Source organism: Colossoma macropomum, unplaced genomic scaffold (assembly GCF_904425465.1).
Source record: "Colossoma macropomum unplaced genomic scaffold, Colossoma_macropomum, whole genome shotgun sequence".
Taxonomy (NCBI): Eukaryota; Metazoa; Chordata; class Actinopteri; order Characiformes; family Serrasalmidae; genus Colossoma; species Colossoma macropomum.
This window is the reverse complement of record NW_023494784.1, coordinates 21,050,896-21,067,452: the sequence shown is the minus strand read 5'-3', so window position 1 is coordinate 21,067,452 and position 16,557 is coordinate 21,050,896. Positions and strand designations below refer to the sequence as shown.

Genomic DNA, 16,557 nt, shown 5'->3' with positions numbered 1-16,557 from the left:
AAAATGTCACATATGCTGTTTTTCTTTGCAAGGGCTCAATTGAATACCCTAAATAAATTTTACTGGTACACTTTCCCAGGAATAAAGGGCACATTTGCACCTCTTCCTAACCTAATGTTTTAAGTCAGGACAGAGTACTCAGAGTAAATGTAACTGCAAATATGGTATAGTTATGTTCCCTAAATAAAGGTATTGAAGACGTTCCCTTAAGAGAACCATCCCAGTGATGCCACCCCACTAACAGTGTAGTACCTTTTTTCTGAGAGTGAAGTAATAGAGATAAATGTAAATGAATAATGTAGATACTTCTAGGTGTGAAGTTATTTTTTTAACCATGATTGATGAATGTCAACAACTTTTTGCCTCATTTATGCATACTTCCCTATGCTGATTGATGAGTAAAGATGTGTGGGCTGTTTGTCACTTCATATCAAACAATATGGGAATATACATCAATTAATGATTCCAAAGGTGCCCATAACTATGACATGAGATTTTTTTCCTTGATATAAGCACATCTGATCATTTTAGCTCAGCTTGAAATGTCAGCTTTTTGTCATCTTTAGCAAGGACGCCAATCTTTCTTTAGGTCACCATAACCAAAATGAGACAACTGTAATTTACATGAAATTCAGCACTAAATAGTGCTGTTTTCCACAGCTCCAAAGAGTTATGAGGAAAAAAACGGACTGGACGACTGACTTAATAGAAAGAATTACAGCACAGTTCCATCTCAGACAGCTCGGCAGCATTAAATCTGATGAGGACGCAGTTTAACATGCTCTTCAGTTGTCCTATAAGTGCCACACGGTCCTTTACAGTTGATAAATATCTTTTCATAAATGGTGTTATGCAGTAGAGGTGCAGTTAGTGTGGGAGTGATAAACCCCAGTGAGCAAGTCTGTGGGTGTGCTTACGTGAGCACTGAGGAGTTAAAGGGACACTCCACCAAATTGACAACTTCACACGGTTTCCTTCAAAGCTTTACGGCAATGCATCACACCGGATTGTTCTGATAGCATCTCAGTCCGTTCATCGCAGAACCGTCATGGGCCGATAATTCTTTCATTCTTAGCAACCAATAAATCCACACTGTCTGGAACTAAAGCTGCTACTTCACTGACAGCTTGCAGGTCTTCATGACTACCTGGAAGTGCTCCAGTGTGGGCTGCTATTTCTACTGCATATTCTCAGCTTTTCTTCTGCCTCTGCAGCTCATCCTCTGAGTACTTAGGTTCAAACTCGTATCCAGGTGCTGTCAGGCAGGCAGTTCTCTCAGGGTTTCCTCTTTCTAATCCACAATGAATTCTCAGGCTGCTGTGGACTATATATATATATATATATATATATATAGATATTCACACAGTGCTGAGCGAAATTCTCAGCCATCTGAGAAAATGATATGGAAAGCCATTTATCTGAGCCGTAAGCATTTATTTGTTCAAAAACATTAAAATAAATGTAAACAAAACTAAATAAATAAACACATTGCTTTTATGTGTGTGAGGTGTTCGCTTAACCATGTCCAAACCTCTCCTCAAAGAAGTATTTACAGTTAGATAACCTAGCTCAGTTATCAATGTAAATATACATTTATACAGCACTGTGCAGAAGTCACAGACCACCCTTCACCTGTATAGGGTTTAGACAAAACAGCCAAGTTCAAGGAATTCATTTTTCAAAGGATACTTCTGAGGCCATCAGATATAAGACACCCTCCTTGCATAATGAAGAGGAAAGACAAAGGAAAATAGATTTACAAAACAAAAAATGACTAAAATGATCAAAAGAATAAGACAAAATGAGACTCGTTTGAACCATGCAAGACCTGGTGGACCACCAAAACTCTCACCATCAGATAAACAGTACTTAAAGCGTTCATCTTTGAAAGAGAAGTGAAAATTAAGCTCCACTTTTGCTTCAGATCTGAAAAAGTCCACTAGTGTTTCTGTCCATCCTTCCACTGTGAGAAGACAACTCAACACTCTGAGTCTAAAAGGATGCGTAGCTGTCAAGAAGCAAGAAAAGAAAAAAAGGACAAAAACGAAGAACATTTGCAAATCAAACAAAGAAGCTGTTGCTGTTCTGAGAACAATAGACTGACCACCCCAGAGTCCAGACCTTAACATCACTGAATGCATTTGGGTCAAGAGAAACAGTAAATGCAACCAACTTCTAAAACTAAACTTTGGAGGTATGGAAAAATGTCCCTACAAAAACTGAAAGTAAGTCTCTCAAAAAGAATGGAAGGTGTAATAAAGGCAAAGTATGCACACATTAAATACTGAAAATGCTGATATTATATTTAGTTTTGAGGTTTTTTTGTAATTTTTGGTTAACTATATGTTTTCTGCTTTCTGCAGACACCGAAAAATGAATAACAAATACTTTTTGGCAGTTCTGACTGGAAATAAACAATAGATGAAGGGTGGCCTTTCACTTTTGTACAGTACTACATATACAATTGTATGTAAAAATCATTAAAACATCCCTGGTTAAATTACATTCTCTACATGGAACAAACATACACATCTACATTTCTGCAATTTTTGTGGACAATTTCTATTTTTTTGTTGAGTTTAACATTAAAAAACATAAATTACAGCATGTGCTTTAACTTTTGCATAGGCCACATGTTTTACTTTTCCCCAATATGTAAAACTGAACTCATAAACAGAAATTGTGTATTAAACAGTGCAGAAGTGTGTTCTCTGTAGAAGATATGTTGACTTATTTTCCCTCAGAAAATAAAAAAAAACATGTAGTTTGACCAGGGGGGGCCAAATTATGAAAGACTGGTGAACATTTCTTAATTTGGAGGAGCCTCTTTTTAATAGTGTAATGGTCTGAGCTACACATAACTCATGTAGTCTACAAGGCCATGCTGGACAAAGAGGGACACACTCACACAGTGACTAAGTACTTTAATTAAACCTCTGCCTGTACAAGTACTCTTATTCACCAGTATAACATTAAAAACAGCAGGGGTCCACTGGTGCAGCTCATAAAATATATATGGTATTTAGACACAATCAATAAAGCGCCCTGCTATCCATTCCAGGGCCCTGTCTGCGGGGCATAGCCAGAGGGCCCTCTCTGCACCTCCGTGCAGGCCTTACTGCTTCAGTGTGTGTTGGCATGCAGGTCAGTATCCCTCCCTCCTCTCCTTCAAAACCTCTAAAACTTTAAACACTCCCCTCTTGGGAACCTCTCAATGGGGCCCTTGTCCAAGGCATAGCACTCCACTGTGAGAGGGGGAGGCCAGAAAGTAGACATATTTACTTTAAAACATCAAACATTTAGCAAGGCTGATTTACACAAGCGTGCTAGTGTGCCACTTCCCTCCCAGGAAGTGTTTGTGCGCTTGCTGCCATTCCGCAGGACAGGAGCAAGCCTGGCCGACCCACTCTACAGCAGTGCTATGTTACCAACGTAGTGTGATGGAAATCATCTTGTGCCGAAGACCTACATTACGGGGTTTGATAGTAAACGGACATTTTAAAACGTCCTGTAGCTTTGAGGAGTTGCTTCTTATGATACTCAAGTAAGACCTAATGATCTAATAAAGACAGCCATGCAGCATGATGGCCCACTGCTGTGCACGGTACTCACTTTGAAGCAAAATGAGGAGCGCGCTGAAAGCCAAGGGGAAGGAACAAATTAATTGGAATGAAATTCCAGGTGGGCTACATGAAAAGAAAATCTACTACACTTCAGCTTAGCAGTTTGTTTCTGACTAACGGTGAGCTAAAGGCAAAGTCATTCATCTATATAGAGGTATTTTGCTCACCAATTCTCATTATTTCTTTCCTGAAGTGGAAATAAGGGAATGTGTTTCAAGGGAAAAAAAAACATGCCACCTCAAGCCAAAATATTTACATACTGACATTTATTTATAAGGATGAGGGACAAGAATGAGAGAAAGAGGTCACTCCTTATCATTGTCATGCATGTGCACTGCTCAACCTTGCAGGAGAAATATTTCCATATTATTCAGTCAGAGGGTTGCTAGAGCATACGTAAATCAGACCTAGAAGCTCCAGCAAATCACGAACATCAGATATTTTGCTATGGAACACCATATTTGATGAGATGAAAATACACTATATGTCCAAAAATATCCAGATACCATTTCTAATTAGTGAATCACATGAATCAAAATTAGAAATCAGAATGCATTTTTCTTCCTTAACATGACCTAAAACAGGATATTCAGGTGAGAATAATTCTGGAAAAGACATAATTTTATCTATTGCGATTTGATTGTATTGTGAAAAAATGAACATAAAGTCAGACCCAGGTGCAAGTCTACAGTCAACAGCGGTGGACTATTCGCCTCCTGAAACACCTCAGGCACATGCATTGCACAAGGGGAATGAAAATCATGGTAGTACATGAGATGCAGGAGGAAAAACATGCTGTGATATTATTGAGTAATATAATTTTAGTCAAATATCAGGAGACATTTAGAGGTGGGCAAACGTCACTACACTTTGATCAAAGATTATGGAGAAACAAGAAGTTTGTGCACATAGTGTATAATCTTCATTGTGGTTTATGGTTGTGGATTGGTGTTTGTGACCCAGGACTAATAATCCAACATCAGTACTTGACCTCACTAATGCTCTAGAGGCTGAATGCAGTCAAATCCTCACAGCAATGTTCCGAAATCCATTGTAAAGCCTTCCCAGAACAGTAGAGACTAGATTTTAAAGTGTCATCCCCCTTATGCCATCTGCCTGCTGCCAAGTGCCAATTCTCTAAAGTCTCTTAAGCATTCCATACACTACATCAACATTAATATTTACCTCAGATAAACAGCCTCACCCTCATGAATAAGCATCTAAGAGGGGCCCCTGTAGTGCTTCTCCGACCACTCATCTGTAAAATAGCTAGCGCTCTGTTGGTAAGTGCAGGATGAGATTAGCATTACACTTTGGGAGGTGGTGGCCCCATATTTACTGTGTCGTTCGGAACTGGACATTAATCACCGTCACACAGAGTTCTGTCTGACTCTGCATTTGAGACAGACCTTTGTGCCCCTGCAGAGAGCTACTTATCACTATAGAAACAGCCGCCAAGCACGCTAACCAGGCCAGTGCGGAGGGAGAATGTGGATGCTGAACATGGGAGTACTCTGGGAAGAACAAGGATGCGCTTAAACGTTAAAGTGGAAACGCCATAGCACATTTTCTTCAGACAGGGTCGAAGAAGCTACACCGCAGAGATATTATGTTGAGCCCTATAAGAGGATAGGCCTGATGACCTCATCGCCTAATCAGTTGATCCAGAGCAATGCTCTGTAGTTTCATTAGAGTGACCATGGTGATCGACTGAAATCCTTTCAGTGAAACCCTTTCCACTTTCTCTCTCTGAGCCTACAGCTTAAAAGGCTCTTATCATGGAAAATCAAATTTTCCTCACTCTTTTTTTAATTTAAGAGTTTGGTGTAATGTAAACATTGTTAAAGTTTCAAACAAAAAAGCAACATTCAGCCGTCAGGCCATACAGTCCATATATGGAAAGTAAGCTGTGAACTGAGCCTGTTTTGAATTCAACATCCTTGTGATTCACAAATACCAGTGCATTTGCAGTGCATATGATTTTTAAGCCTATAGCAGTTTAGCTTCGCCCATTCACACTGAAGTTATAAGGAGTGTTTCAGCATGGACTGTTTGTCGAATGTTGCAAAGTACAGGGCAACCAATCAGAAGAACGGTCATTTACATATATTAGTCTTGAAGGCACAGTAACAGAAATGCCTGTTTAATTGTAAAGGATAAGGAAATAGGATAAATAAAATGCAAGTAAAATGTAAAAATTTGAGACTTGGTTCACTGAAAAGTCACATTTATACAATTTTCCTTGTACCCTAAAGTTTGCTTCTTTAGTTTTGCATTGAAGCTATGAGGCTAATGTAGTTAACAAGCAATAGAAAGATTGTGGGTGACACAGACTTCTATTATATTATAGTTCCATTGCAAAACTAAGGAAGTAAACTTCAGACACCAAAATGTCATGACTGAGGAAAAACTGTACATTTTATTGTCCTTTATGTACTATTCCATTGAGAAACTTTCTTTAAGACCTTCTCAATCCACTGTGAAGCATCTTTGGATTCTTAGGGCATACAAGCAATAATGGAGTAGTCTGGAGGAGAACTGAGGCCCCAAGAGGAACGTTTTAGGTCAGACAGATAAGAGAGGGCAATGGTCAAATCTCAGCATGAATCTTGAATGCACCTGGAAATTGACTCCAGCTGCTTTTTTCACACAACAGCACCAAGCTTTTTGCCCACCGCTCACTGTATTGGAGGCAACTGCACACAAAAGTGCTATTAATATCGCATTTCACAGCAGGAGTGTTTACATGCCCTGGCATTGTTAATGAGAAATCACATCCCTGCAGACTTTGAAAAGGTTTCGAGGTTATTATGTGCTTTCCAAATCTCCATCAAAAATCAATTCATACATCTGAAAACAATTGTACTGCAGTTGACAGCGTATGAAAGAAACAATAATAAAAGAAAGCATGTGGCTCTCTTATTACTGACTTGACTTGAATGAAACTGATTGCACCACAGCTCTTTTATTATTTATATTAAAAAGCAAAACTATAAATAATGGCTAAACACTTCTAAAAGTCTACGTGATATGAGTTACAAAGGTGAACTAATTACCAAGGAACAAATTACCAATTCAGATCTTAACAAAGCATTTGTTAAGTTTCTGTTGTGACCGTCTCAAAACACAGACACTATAGCCTACTCTCAACATGAAGTCATGAAAATCACCAAGAGTGCTGCATTCCATGACTCTGCTTACATTCCTTGCATGGCAAACCTCCGTCCACTGCACTTCACAGATTTTAGGTGTAAAGAAAAACAGCGTTCTCTTCTATCAGTTTCATGTAAGTGCAAGCTCTCCTATGAGAAGTGGCTCTTCTATTGCACTGGCTTTCATGATGTTGTTCCTTTTAATCTATCACAGAGCTAAAGGAGGCATCTCATTTCACTACAGAGCCAGCACCCTGACCTAACCTCACTATTGTTGTGTCTAATCAAAAGGTCATATATTGTGGGACTTGGCAGCAGCGTGGCTCAGGATTAGAACCGGGACATTGGAATATTTCTTTGTGAAAGTGATGGATGAGATGTAGGCGAGTGCCAAAATATGGTTGCACTGAATAGATCAATGCATTTATCATACTGCCAATGATTTGTATTGCTTTGTGTAAATGATGTTTGTGTATGTGTGCATTTATGGTTCCATAATATTTTACAGTTTTTCTTTTTTTATTTACTATTTTATATACACGTTTATATACATTTAATAAATGTTTATTTATCAGCACAGGAGTCGGCAGATATGCACATGAAAAATATCGGATATCGGTATCAGCCCACATTTGCCATATTGGTGCATCCCTAATATTTCTTCATATTATTGGATTGTACTCTTTCCCTGCAGCCAACATGACTTTGTTCTATGCCTAATGAGATGACATTCTGAGTAGTCCATGGAGAAAAAGCAATGTTAGTGCACTGAGTCAAGATTCAGCTTATTCTCCACACAAAGAGAGGGGGGCTCCAATCTGCCCTCAGGATGCATGATTTTCCCAGGAAACCTACTCCTTACCTTGTGATAATGATTAAGGGGAGAGACACATAGGCTTTCCTAGTCTGAAGACATAGCGAAGCAGCTTGGACCTGGCAGTATTAAATCACTAGAATGAGGACAATGTTCCCACCGTGCCCCACAAAAGCTCTAACACCCATCTCCCATAGTAGGGTAGGGTCGCCCATTGCACTGAATGGGCCCCCTTTCTCCAGCTTTTGGGGGCTTCACCATCAACACCATCAATGGGAATAGTGTTCCTCCCCCACAATGGACAAATCAACTGTGGGAGCATTTTGGTCTCTACCCCTTTTCCCATCTCTTCATTGAAGCCTCCTTGCACTGAACAGAGAACAATGTTGGAGAAAAGACGCATGCCTTCACGTCCGATTAAATACAACGGCATCCCTCCCTCACAAGCGCAGTGCATGAAACCAGACTTAGAACACAACAAAAATGAAGCGTTCCAAAATTTCATGTGGAACTGTGAAAACAATATCGTCATATTCATCATCCTCCTCTTCTCATTACTTGGGAGAAGCTAATTATAAGAAATAAGAAGATTTTTTTATTCTTCGTTCGGCTAACATGGACGATGAGAATCATTCATGCGGATCTGTGCTACACTTAGCCTAATGACAATTTTAATCTGTAGTCAAAGTCAATTAAAAAAGTGCAAACAGAAGAGCAGATCAGAACATAAGCAGGTGCCCAAACATATCACTGATACAATTAAATCCTTATTATGTGTGCCAACAGTCAGGAACATTAAGTGCATGCAATTGCATTAAGCAGTTTAAATATTAAATTCCGCTCAGAGGAGGAAGACCAAACCCAGGGACACTCAACAAGTAATACATCTCTGTGTTTTACAATGCACCAAGGTAGGCAATATGACAATATTTTAATGTGATTCATTTTGTTATCATAATAAACATTATGCTTTTCTGACCATATCAAATATCAGCCACACTTAAAAAGCACCCACCAAGTGCATGCTTCATCAGTTATTACTATTATATATATGTATGTATTAGTCCTCTCCTCAATTATTGGCACCGCTGGTAAAGATGAGTAAAAGTGTTTAACTTTAAATTTTTTTTAATTTAACTTTTGTCAAATAAGCTTAATCTCACACTGAAAAAATAGAAAAATCTAAACTTTAATTGAATAAAAAAGATTCATTTATTGAGAGACAAAAATCAATTACTTATAACGAAACCGCATGTGCCACAATTATTGGCACCCCTAGAAATTCTTAGAAACAAAATGTAACTGAATCATTTTTTCCATTTATATTTTACTTTTTTAAGTTGATCAGAGTGTCTAGGAACTTTCAAGCAGTAATCTATGACTTCTTGTTTCAGCAGGATATATGAGGTTACACATTGGTCAAATTCCCTTCATTCTTCAACATGGGAAAGAAAAGAGATGTGTTGACCATCATAAGTCAGGGAATGGCTATAAATAAAAACAGCTACTCGCCTGAAAATGCCCATATCTACAGATAGGGCAATAATTAAAGAGGGATCTGTGACAAACTTGCCTGAATCATGATCAAGTTGTTTTTTGCCCCCACGCAAAGTGAGGAGGATAGTAAGAGATGCAAAAATTCCCCAAAGATCACCGCTGGAGAGATACAGAAAAAAGAGACATCTTGGGGTCACCACGTCTCCAAAGCTACCATCAGACGCCATCTCCATGCCAACAGATTATTTGGAAGGCATGCCAGGAAAAAGCCTTTCCTGTCACCTGACTTTGCTAAACGCTTCTCAGACTTTGACTGGAACCGTGCTCTGTGGTGAGATGAAACGAAAATTGAGCATTTTGGCAACAAACACTAAAGGTGAGTTTGACTTAAAAAGAAAGATGACTACACTGAAAAGAACCTGATGCCCACGGTTGTGGGTCTGTTTTTCCTCCAAAGGCTCTGGAAACCTCATTAGGGCACATGGCATCACAGACTCCATGAAATATCAGGACATCTTAAATCAAAGTCTGCCTGCCTCTGCCAAGAAACTAAAAATGGGTTGTCATTGGATCTTCCAGCAGGACAATGATCCACAACATGTCCACATCAACACAAAAACGGTTTACTGAACAAGAAATCAAGCTTCTGCCATGGCCATCTCAGTCCCCTGATCTAAACCCCATAGAAAACCAGTGGGGAGAGCTAAAGAGGAGAATGCACAAGAGAGGACCTAGAACCCTGGACGATCTAGATGTTCAGTAAAGCGGAATGGTCTCAAATCCCATGCTCTGTATTCTCCAACCTTATAAGATGTTATCGGAGAAGGCTAAGTGCTGTTTTACTGGTAAAGGGAGGTTGTACAAAGTATTAAATGCAGAAGTGCCAGTAATTGTGATAAGGGGTCTCAGAAAAAATGTACTTAAATGAAATGTTGGATTTTTCATTTTTTCTGTGCGAGATTAAGCTAATTTAGTTTCATATAACCCTTTTTTACTCATGCAAGGGGTGTCAATAATTGCAGCAGGGACTGTAAATAAATAAATAAATACATAAATCTGATAAGTTGGAAAAGAGCGGTGCCATATTCAAAAAATACTATCAAAAACTGATTATGACATATGATTCCAGAACCATCGTGCATCCCTATTTAATAATTTTATTGGACAGGAGTGACTGTATATACACTGTGTCAATGCGATAACATTAAGTTCGATGAAGAAGGACCACAGCATTTGGGACAGATAAAAGCACTTCTAATCAGTACAGTGCAAATTTCATTAAATTCTCCATTATTCTCCATCATCAACCATTTGTTATGATGCCTTGATGTTTGAATTTCTAAGCTCACATTTACCATATGGTCAGAAATAATGCCATTCATGAAGAACTGGTACATCATTTTATTCATTCATTCAAAGTCAGTTGTTCAAGGCTAGTACTTGTAGGTACATATAATCACCAGGGATGACATCTCTAAAACAGAAACTGTATAGAAGAAGGAAAAGCAGTTCTTAACTTTAATGTATGTTAATGAGATTTTATACCAAGTCATTTTGAGGCATTTCTATTGGACTATTCACCATAATAATGTTATAATGTTCGCACAATGAAGAGGGCAACTGTGTTTTCAAATGGTGTAAAAAAACTTTACTGATGTCCTGACATGACTCTCAGAAACTGCCATCAGCATACATTTAACGCACTTTCAGAAGTCAGGATTTGAATCTTGAAGCACCGCATAAATTTAAGCAACACAATGACAGCGACAACAGCAAGCAGCCGAGCAGCTGGTCTTGCTTGATTGGTACAAAACGAGGTCCATGACAATAATACATAAGACATAATTATCCATTTCAGAGTTTAATTGTTTCTATTTCTGCTGTTGTCTGTTTTTGAGGCGAGCTGAAAAAGGGAACATGATAAGACTCCAGACAAATTGAGCTCCTTCAATCACATCAAGTATTAATTAAGGCTGCAGACAGCGAGTACCTCAGTCATATCATAGATCGCATTTCACAGACTGAGGAGTGTGCAGTCATCCATCCACACAGCGCTTCACACTGCTGCACACTCATAAACAATACCCAGCCCTGCCCCATCGAAACTGAATGGACCCAGACAATAATTCAATCTCCTCCCACCTTGTTATTTTTAGTGTACAGCAAGATTTTTTTCCAAATCAAGCCCCTGAACTGCTTGAGAAACAGTCTATTCCTCCCACCCTGCCGTGCCATCCCAACTGGCATAACAAAGCCAAACAAAAGACAGTATGACGCTCATGCCAAAGGCACAGCAATTTCATCTTTTGGAGTCCTGATGGCAAGCAAAATAATGAGGGGTTTCATCAAAACAACAATTCACACCCAACTGCAAGACTACTCCAAAGCTCTAGAAATTCTGTTCTTAAGGAAAGGGCTTGAATTCACTACTAGCACTATCAACCTTAGCTGTACAGAACTAATAACCAGGTTTTGAGAGAAACTGTAAGAATGTCACCATTTTTTAATATAATTCTTCAAAACACTGATAAACTCTCATTTATTACATGTTCATTTTGCCTTCAGAATAACTCACCTTTAGTAAAATGATGGGAATCTATTTGCTGCCAAATATCCAAACTGGCATAGCTTCAGATAAGGGTGGGCAATATGATGATTTTTATAGTTATTGTGATAAACTTCTATATTTTGTCCATGTTTATGTATTAGCATTGGTATCGGCTTCAGCGTACAAGCACATGTAAAATATAGGATATCAGCATCAGCATTATCAAACCTCAGGAAAACCAAATATGGTGATATATGACAAGTATTATCAAACTGTCTTGCAGTATCTTGACACATTATTGCCATATTGCCAACCCCTAGCTTCAGTTACATGTTTATTCAGTCCAGGAAAATGTTGTGGACAACAGAGTCACCATACTAAACTGATTTATTTGTCTTCTGTTCCAAAAACACACTAACAGTATCCTTAACAATAACCCATTTCTGTACAGAGAGTAGCCCTCAGGGCCAAAAGTGCACAAGACACTTAGTCAAAGTGACTAAGGTAAGTGAGTGCAGAAAGAGAGAAAACAGGAATTTGAGGGAGTGTCTACTTCTATTATGCTGCACTATCACAGCTTCTGTTCTAACATATGCTGCTCTGCATTCTAAACTTACAGGGACTGAACAGTACAGTAAATGTGCTTAGATGAAAACAACAGCTTGGGCAAGTACACAACCACCTTTCACATCCAAAAATACAACACTCTGGGAAGTGTTTTCACAGGTCAACATAAGAGTTTGTGATTGTAGGAAGAGAAGGATGTGGTTGTTTCTGTAGTGAAAACCACAAGCACAAAAGAGAACAAAACAAAAACACAGAATCCCATAAACAGAACGGTTTTTCAACACGCCAGAGGGTTCTGGCAAGCAGATACAACGTAAATTCATCTTAGATACCGAGGTGCACCGCACGCTTGGATACAGTAGATCACATTAGGCATATACTATGTATTAGAAAGTATCCAACCTGTGAATTAAGCTGTTTTAAGATGCACCCGTTGCTGATACAGGTGTTCAGTTGTACAGACATCTTGCATAATCTCCACAGAAAAGAATGGGACGATAAGGTCACCATACCCAATGCAAAGGGTCGACTAGAGGTGTATAAACCCGCCCCCCACCAACACCTTTGGGATGAGCTGGAGTGCCAGAACTAATCATCCAACTTCAGCACCTCACTACTGCTCTTGTGGCTGAATGCAATCAAATCCTCACAGCAAAGTTAAAACATTTAGTGTAAACCCTTCCCTGAAAAATGGGGACAAAGTCCCAACTAATACCCTTAATTTTAGCAGCCTTGTTGAGTGAGCTGGTATGTATCTGCAATTCTAGAAAAAATGTTATGACTATAATAAAACAAAGCACATTGTTATGGAATGAAAATGGAAATTCCTGCACACAGCAATCTTTTTATGATATGCTAGAGGCCAATACTGTGATCATGACTAAGAAGCGAAGTGTTGCCAACCCTATTTAAAACTATAGCACACAACCGTCCCTGCTATAACACTTACTAAAATATATATATGCAGTGGTTTGACCTGAAGTTTTGAAAAGTGGGCTGAGAGACTGAGTGGATCTCTAAGAGCTTTTAAAGCTGTTCAGAGAGAACTTTATCTCGCCTCTCTGGCTGCACACCACCGCTTATGCTGTGTCTCTAAGCTTTCTTCTCTTAAAGCTAGATGACTCTGGTGGAGCACGGAGGAAGAGCTACAGGCTCCGGCATCCTTTTCCATGCAGTCATGTCTGCTGCCATTCAGATCAAGTTCTCCATTAAACTTTTATTCCCATTGTCCGCTCTCGATTGATGTCTCAGTGACGGAAATAATTCATAAGGCATGTTTTTAAATATGCACCATTACAACTTCGATGAGGGCCATTGAGTCTTTACTTCCTGAGTTTATATTAATGAGCAGAAATTATTTACGGTGATATCAAGCACGACTGGCGGCACCGGGCTCTACTCAGGTCTCATTACTGTGGATGCAACCGGACTGTCGTAGCTGTCCAGAAAAGGCATATTTGCTTTCAGAGAACCTTTAAACAGCAGGCTTACGCATTTCAAGCTGATGAGAGCCCTCATAAGTTCATTACAGATGAAAACCTGTTTTACATCTGAAAGAGAGGCCTCAGGAACCAAGGAAAACACATGAATCAACTGGCAAAAGCAGGGGGCTATATGAATATTAATACTTTTGTCAAGCACATTTGTTTAGAGCCAGCATATAAAGGCTTTAGGGAACCTGGGGACAAATGAACTCATGGTTGGGAGATGTTAAGAGGCAGCCTTAAACGCAAACATGCACATAATAGACTCATATGTAGATGATTGCAGATGACTGATGGCAATCTATTGTGAAGTGTCAGCCCCCTAAGAATGAGTCATAACATGATTACAAAGACCTCCTTGAGGTTATTACTCTCGTCTCCATCGGATATTGCCAATATGCTGCAGGCAAGCATGAACAGGCAGTGCAGTCAGGATAATCAGTGCACGACAATGTATAGAAAACAAGGTAAAGGTGCATATGATTCACTTCTAATTGACAGATGCTGCTTATATGCCTCCCCATGAAAGTTTCAAAGCAAATTATGCCTAAAGAGACAAAACAAAGGGATGCCAATGTGTGTCCATCAATGTAAAACAACGAGAATGAAGCAACAAAGGCTCTTACCATATCATACATTAAGTTGCTCGGAGAAACAGACTACATAAATATTGATAGAAGTATGTGAAGTGCAAATGAGCGCTCAGGTTTAGATACCATTATTTCCCCAAACCCCCTTGACGGAGCAGGCAACACTTACTTCAGCAGAATTTTCTCTCTCGTTTTCACTTAAATGAAAGACAATGAGGTTCCAGGTTAAGATCAAAAGGTGTTATTTTAAGGCAGAGCTGCATGTTGGATTAGATAGAAGCTATAACCAGGATCTTGAAAGCACAGTTATGCAGGTCAGTCCACCTGCCCGGGCACACGTGTTCTCCAAGAAATCATTTTCTTCGCAGAGACTCATAATGACCAGACAGTCTTTGCCAATAGACAGAGATATTGCAGCGTGTTCACTCCTCTATTGTGTGCAGAGTGTTTCGCATGATGAGAGCCCATATCTTAGTTGGACCAGTGAAATTCACCACCACTTTCAGCCTCTCTCAGCCATCAAAAACTACTCAACAGTGCCCCCTACTGCTTCAGACTATTCCAATCCATATGTAAGCATCACTGTCACTGTTTTTCACAAAGAACTTGTTTCAAATTCAAATTCATACCAAATTATGCGAGGGGAAGCAGACAGCACTTTGACCCGCATTATAATTAAACTATAAATAAAAAGCTGGAGCACAGCATATCAAAAAATCCTATGACCGGATTTTCATGTGTAAAAGCCTTTTTCCTTCTAAGAGAGTATATGGTTTGCTGGTTTCCCAAGGCTTGCTGTCCACTCAAGGACTACTCCAGGTTACCCATGTGCTTAAAACACTAATTAATCCATCTTGAAAGAACATAAGTAGCCAGATTTAAAGGAGCTGCCTACATAAGTCTGTAACAAGCAGTTAGGAAGCATCTGGAAATCCACCTGTTTCCCACAACATAGGAGTCCAATGGCTTAAAATAAGTCAGAATTATATTATAGCACTAGATTCAGACTGTTTGAACCTAATTACAACAGACTAATGTCTGATATAAGAGCAAGAAGTCACAGAGCATGGACATACAGTGAGAAACTTCATCCTGTACACATCACTCCTCTCGAAGAACCCTACTCCAAGACCCAACAATACAGCTCAGTCCTGACTATGCCTTTCAGCAGAAAAGAATCAAAGCGTTTTCAGATAACACACTTGCAATTAAAGCTCTCCCATGATTAGAAGACAGAAAAAAAACAGCTCTCGTTTGAAAAGTAGTAGGAAAGGTGAGAAGACCACAACTCCTCTGATCCCAGGACGGAACGTGAGTGGCAAGTAAATCCGTATCGCCCTGAAAGAAACGCTGTCTGATTACTCTCCTCCAGCTTTGTTAAAGAAGACTAATTACTCTATTTGTGAGGGAGAATGAAGAGCAAATTAGAGTTTTTTAACAAATAACATTAGACCAAGAGTGTGGGGAACCGGAGGGAACAAAAAATTCAGCCATTAAACAAAATACAGTGCATAACAAAGAAAATACGTTATAAACAACACTCAGCAAAGTATCCCACAAAACCATGTGTGGGGAAAGCACACATCCAACAGCCACGTCGAAGTTCAAAACAGTAATATTACTATAATTTAATAAACTTAATGAGTCTTCTCATTGCTGAAGTAAACCTAATTTTGTTACAGACACGTTTAAAATGTCCACAAGGCAGAGAAGAAGCAGACAGCAGCAGTGAAGAGCGGCGAAACGCTGGAGCAAGAAGTTCAGTAAAGTCGCCAACCTAACGGTCTAAACCAGCTGCAGCAAAAGAGAGATTCTCCACTGCACGGCAGATATTATCTATTAAAGTAGTTACCTTTAGACGTCCTTCCGTGGGGAGAAACTGTACTGTATGAACATACAGCGCTGTGTCCGTCCTGTGTAGACCTGCTTGTTATCCCTGTGTGAATGTGGACGCTTTTCACCAGCAGACCTGCAGCTGCTCACTGCGCTGTGAGCTCTGAGCTCAGGCTACTACAAGGGCTGCTGCACCTCAAACCCAAAGGGGGGGAACTGACTCCAGATCAGCCTCTGATTACAGACTTCTTATCCGTACTGCAAAATACGACAGGATACGATTTAGTACAGTCTGAAAGATGTATATGAATTATCTTCACTCACTTAACACGAATATTTGGATTGGTGTGAATGATCCGTGTGGATCATCACCCCTGTGCGAGCTCGATAGTCTGTTCCTATAATCTATGAAGCTCTTGATTAACTGTTTGGGGTTTGCGAAAAAACAG

General features: G+C 39.5%; 1 protein-coding gene across 2 annotated transcripts in view; it reads right to left on the bottom strand.

Annotated features, from left to right (window-relative positions):
• Positions 1–16,252, bottom strand: part of sema5ba (sema domain, seven thrombospondin repeats (type 1 and type 1-like), transmembrane domain (TM) and short cytoplasmic domain, (semaphorin) 5Ba) — a 164,338-nt gene extending 148,086 nt beyond the window's left edge. For both annotated transcript variants that reach the window (XM_036593353.1, XM_036593436.1), the window contains exon 1: positions 16,128–16,252. The gene's annotated coding sequence lies outside the window, so the exon portion shown is untranslated. The remainder of the gene's footprint in view (positions 1–16,127) is intronic.
• Between the last annotated feature and the right edge of the window lie 305 nt (positions 16,253–16,557).